The 5,953-nt window shown below is 29.4% G+C and overlaps 1 pseudogene; it reads right to left on the reverse strand.

The window, feature by feature from the left end:
* Window positions 1-1,293: 1,293 nt before the first annotated feature.
* On the reverse strand, window positions 1,294-2,500 carry LOC149885511 (uncharacterized; annotated as a pseudogene).
* Between the last annotated feature and the right edge of the window lie 3,453 nt (window positions 2,501-5,953).

Raw genomic sequence — 5,953 nt, forward strand, 5'->3', positions numbered from 1 at the left:
ATCCAACACTATCTTCAGATCCGGATGACCTGCCTCCCCATGAATGCGAAGCCGAAAAACAAGGTAATAAATTGCCAATAAGTTTAATTTCTTTGTCTAACGCCTGTAAATTTTACACAGGTGCTTATTTACAGGTTGCTACTTACCTTCAAGCATTGTTTAGAGTTGCAAAGTATTCCAGACAAGTTGTCTACCTTGTAGCTAACTACTTGTTACAAATGTGAGTGAAAATCATTTAATATAAATAAGTGCCAGAAATGATCTAAAGTAATGCATTTGCGAGTTATTAAAAGAAATGGGAGGGAATAGTTGCGAATAATTCCAAAAATGCAAATAGATGTAAATATTTGGACACAAACTCAGTAAAAATTGGTAAAAGTATGAAAAAGTCTGACCATCTGCTCTTAAAGTCTGTCTTTTTGCCCATGAAAGTCTAACTTTTTAAATTCTCTTTTATATTTTTCAGACCAATACATCAAGTTCTTGAAAGCCAGGCTCAAAGAAACAAAATTCAGTTTCCAGAATGTGGGCAAGGATCCTGAAGAAGCTGTCAAAGAGTTCTTGTCAAGTTTGTTTGGGAAAAGTGGGGAAGAAAACTCTAAGATTGAACCATTCCTTGTCGATGACAGCCTTCAGCACTCACAATATGGGAGCTTCTCTTTGAGCTTTATCCAGCCAAAGAAGCAGAAAAATAAGCGCGACTGGATTGAAAGGAGATTTTTTTGCCTATGAAAATGATATTGAGGCAATTTCTGCATGGATGGGAAAGCCAAAGCATTCTGGGTGACAAAAAATGGAACATCTATCCAATTCTTTCCAAGGCTGCCTTTGCTATCCTGAGCATTCCTGCAAGTTCAGCATCCTTAGAGCGCTTGTTCAGCGCTGCCAACCTGACAGTCACAGATGGAAGAAACCGTATGGATCCTCTGAAAGCTGAAAAACTGCTCTTCATCAAGACTTCTCTCAGTTTAAGAGAGAAATGTTGCTTAAATTCTGCTTAGAAACCAAAAGCTCTTCATGAATTCCAAATGAGGACCCAAATGATGAAATTGAGGAAGCCCCTGTTGATGCAATTAACGGCGGACATGTAATCAGCGCACCCCCATTAAGTTCAGTAAAACCGACAGTTTACGAGTCTGCTGGTTTAGTGTGTTTTACAGAATCAGTGGGTTTCTATTCATGGTACGGAAGAAAAAACTCACTCATAAATAAACAGTTTCATTTTTCAACTAAATTTTATACAGAAAAAGCTTTTTATAAACTCTGATAAAGTAAAATAAACTGAAAATATTTTTATTTCATTTCATTAGAGAGAATACTTGTCTGTATATGTTACAAATAAAGTGTAAAGTTTTGCCAAAGATTCTCAGCCTTGAAAGCAAAATACTCTCTGTATATAGTTTCATCAAGTCAACTCCACTTTAAATCACCTTGTGATCCGCAAACAAACTTAAATCTTTACTTTATTCGACTCCAAAAGGCCTCAACATGGTTTGATGTTGCTTGGGTCATAGGGTCAATAAAGTTAGTTGTGTGATTTACTGTCAGATGGTTATAGCCTATGTTATTCAAATTATTGTAGGCACCCCATTGATCTGAATGAATGGTAGAACCAACAGCCACCCATCTTTGAATTAAGGGAATCAATAATGCAGCAGATCGATCCTCTACATGGGTTAAATATCCGTTTTTATTTGTTACATCATATACTCCAAATATCAAATGTTATTCAACATGCTCTACATTGTTCTTTCTTTTAAACATTAATGACTCGTCTATTTCAACAACATGGCCAGGGCCACCTAACTGATTTATATTAGCAACATCAATTAATTTAAAGGAACAGATGTTCCTGAAATACTGGCACTACTGAATTGATGTATTGCTGCAAACACCAACTTTATCACTGGCTATTATAACAGGGACCTCTGCAACCCATAAGAACAAAAGTGGTAGAATATCGCTAATACTTAGTGAAGAAGAACTTTGAAAAAAACCATTTCTTATTGTTTTTGCCCTCTTACATTTGCAACATCTCCAGATATATTTATCCTAAATGAAAAGTAAACTTGATAATTCTATTTATCTGATAACAAATATTAATACAAAAAGTTAAAGCTTAAAAAAGCTTTGTTTATCTTTATTATTTAAGTTAAACAAAAAAATCAAAACTTATCTTAAGAAAGTTTAAAACAAAGCAAAAGTAAACAATAACTACACTTATGTAAAGATTAACAAAGTTTATGGACATTATGAACATGTATGACAGTGAAGGAGACAAGGAATTTTTCGAAAATGATTTTTTAAAACTTGGTTCAGAATTCTTCCAATTTATTTCTTGCTAAGAAACTCATGAAAATAGTATACGGAATCAGTACATGTTTATTTGTAATCAGTTTTAGATAAAAATTCTAAGGTGAAATTGCTATACTTGCCAGTGTTTTATTTCTATGATGACTAAAGGAACTAATGTGTTCAGAAAGTTAACCTTTGATACCATAACCGCATTAATTTTCACATCATTTAACCTCTTTCATTTACTCATGCAGTTTATTTAACTATGAGCTTTAATCAAATACTTCATTAATTAACTCCCAGCTTAAGTAAGTTTAATTTAGCAAATTTTTTAAATTTTACATTATACATTTCACAGACTCTTCCAAAGATGCTAAAATTACCGTAGGCAATAACTCGTAGCAAAAATTTAGTGACTTAGCGATTTTCGCAACTTTTAAAAATTAGTTTCTGGACCTTCCGGTTTTCGGGTAAAAAAAAAACGGGTACCGGTGACATTCCTTAGTCGATCGATGATTTTTTTTTTTGCTAAATAAATTACAAGAAAATCCTTAAAATACTGAATGATTATCTATTGATAAACTAAAAGAATTGAGGTTTTTTTAAAACGACCGCAAAAATGTAAACACGACCGACCGTAAAATAGTCAAAAAAATCAATTTTGACAGTTATAAATGTCAAATGGAGTAGTTTCGTTTAAAAAGTCACACCGTTGATGCTTTAAATTTTTTTTTGTTTTTACTATCATATAATATAATATAGTTATATATGATATAATATAGTTATATAAAACTGATTATTGTTTTGTTGATGTTGGTTTTACTTTTTGATACCAAACTTTTTTTGATACCAAAAAAAATTTAATATCAAAAAGTAAAACCAACTGGTCGTGAAAGTGTGCTATTTATGTTCTCTGTATAAATATGAGCTAAAAAATGTTTATTTAAACGTCAAACTACTAGATTCAAGATCCACTACATATTCTTAAACAGCTAGCCCTGGTGATGAAGCAAAATAAGATTGTGTAGGATATTATATAGCCGTATGTCTATTTCTCTGCCTGGAACGCAGACAGTGAAAACATTCTCCAGACAAAGTCATGTAGCTCAGATGAAAGAGAAAGAAGATATACAGTGCAGAAAATCCTCGAAGTGAGAAAAGTAAGAGTATTGGAGATAAAATGAAGAAGTAGAAGAATACTAAGAATAAGTTTTGAAGCTAGAAGGTTGTCTGATCATAAAGTTTATGATGACTGATTCACTGGAAAGCTGAAGAGATCACTGAAAAAAAAAATTGTTGCCTAGAGAAGCCTCTTTTACAATGCATTCAACAGATTAACCATGGTCTTTCCTGACCATTTTCTTGACCATAGAATGCATTGTGAATCTATTGAATGCATTGTGAATCTATTGAATGCATTGTGAATCTATTGAATGCATTGTGAATCTATTGAATGCATTGTGAATCTATCGAATGCATTGTAAAAGAGATCACAATGTCTTCAGTGGTGGTGTATAGGACTGAGAAGAAGAGAGGTTAATAAAGACTACTATAGCTCAAAGAGAACTAATACCTGTGTACCAGTCAAAGAAAGATTTGCTAAAAATGATGTAATAGTTATATAATATAACGTTATTATGTGCCAAAAATATATTATTCAAAATTCACAAAAACTAAAATGCATAAAGTCGTCATTTATCGTCCAATTTTACCATGTGACGGAACTAACAAGAGGTAATTGAGGGCGGTGAATCGATTTAAAACGAAGTTTTTTCCGTAAAACACGATGTTTTTACCGTAAAAAGCGAAGAAAAAAAAAGTCCATTGCTATAAACATTCAAAAAACTCCGTTTTTAAGATAAAAACTTCGCTATTAAATCCAATGCTATAAACGAACAAGGGAATCGCCTTTTCAGATAAAAAATGCGTTTTTTCGAAAAAAAACTTCAGATAGATTTTTGATCTCAATTTTAGATATTTTCTTCGTGATTTTTGGCGGCCATTGTTGGAACAACGTTAGCGCTTCAAAATCATTGAACATTCTTTGTTTGTGTTTTTATGCAGATATTTTATAGATAAAGCTTAAAAGGATTTTGGTAACTTCATAATAAACTAATTACTTAAAATCTGCATTTAATCGATTATTCAGTTCCTTGTTGTGCTTCGTTAACAATGCATGCATGAATTTAAAATTCCATACTTATTTATGAAGGTTTTCGATAGTAATTCTGGTTAAACAAATTTTTCATAGTGTTTGACTAAAGAAAAGTATAAAGAGTTGATAAATATGCCATATAATACACAAATACACAACAAAATAATACACAAATACACAACAAAATAAAATGCTGTTTAAAGAACTTAAAATGTTACTAGCAATAAAGATCAGAGAAAACAAAGAGGTTCTTCTTGGGAAGCTTAGTATGTTTTAATTAGCAAACTATTTAAATAAAAAAATGTATTGCTACATTATATTATATATATATATATATATATATATATATATATATATATATATATATATATATATATATATATATATATATATATATATATATATATATATATATATATATATATATATATATATATATATATTTACAAATGTTATAGTATAAGTATGTAATATATAGTATATATTAAAATAATATAAGTATGTAATCAATCAATCATATTTCTAAATAAAGATTTTACATTCGAGTTTATATACAAATAGTTATAAACTAATGTAAAGTAAGCTACTAACAGTGCTAATGATATATAACAAGGGTAATAATAATGGCAATTTAATCATTCTATTCAAAAACAGCAGAGATATATTACAGTATATAAAATTAACAGTGATAACATGATGTAATGTATAGTATATATCAATTTTATATATATCTAAATATATATATATATATATATATATATGTAAATATATATATACTTCCAATAGTTTTATTAACTTAATACACTAACATTGAAAATAGCTTCTCCTACACTGTATAATACGATAAATTGTGTTGGTAAAGATTCCATGACAGTCTCTGAGAACATGAAAAAAAACATTTGTGCCAATAAAATGAAGAAATGCTTAGTATAATGTTGCAAATCATCTTTAAGCCTAGTTTCTAAAAAATCTAATACAGCTCTTGGGACTCGATACTGCTCTCGAAAAACGTTGTCAGAAACATCTTCGTTAAAAAAGCGACCATTAAACTAAAATGATATTGAAAAACAAAACAAAAATATAATTTCTGCGCCTATTTAGTTTGATTTCTGATTTTGTTCGATAAAAAATCATTATATATATATACATATATACATATATATATATATATATATATATATATATATATATATATATATATATATATATATATATATATATATATATATATATATATATATATATATATATATATATATATATAGTAATTTTAAGTAATGTTTTAAACACCAACCTCTCGAGGCAATCGGTGGCGAAGCTAATTTTCTGCAACTTCGAAATCTAAGTCTTCGCCCGAAAAAATTAAATTCATGTTCCTACTTTAATTTTACACAGCTTTTTTAAACACCAAATACTAGAATGTAAAAATATTCATAAAAGTAGAATAGACAGCACAGCATACTTAATGACTAATAAAATTCATTAATTAGGCCTAATAAATAA

The sequence above is a fragment of the Hydra viridissima genome, unplaced genomic scaffold (assembly GCF_058129835.1).
Source record: "Hydra viridissima isolate aposymbiotic clone 2 unplaced genomic scaffold, HvirCarnegie_v1 scaffold_7, whole genome shotgun sequence".
In the NCBI taxonomy this organism is placed as follows: domain Eukaryota; kingdom Metazoa; phylum Cnidaria; class Hydrozoa; order Anthoathecata; family Hydridae; genus Hydra; species Hydra viridissima.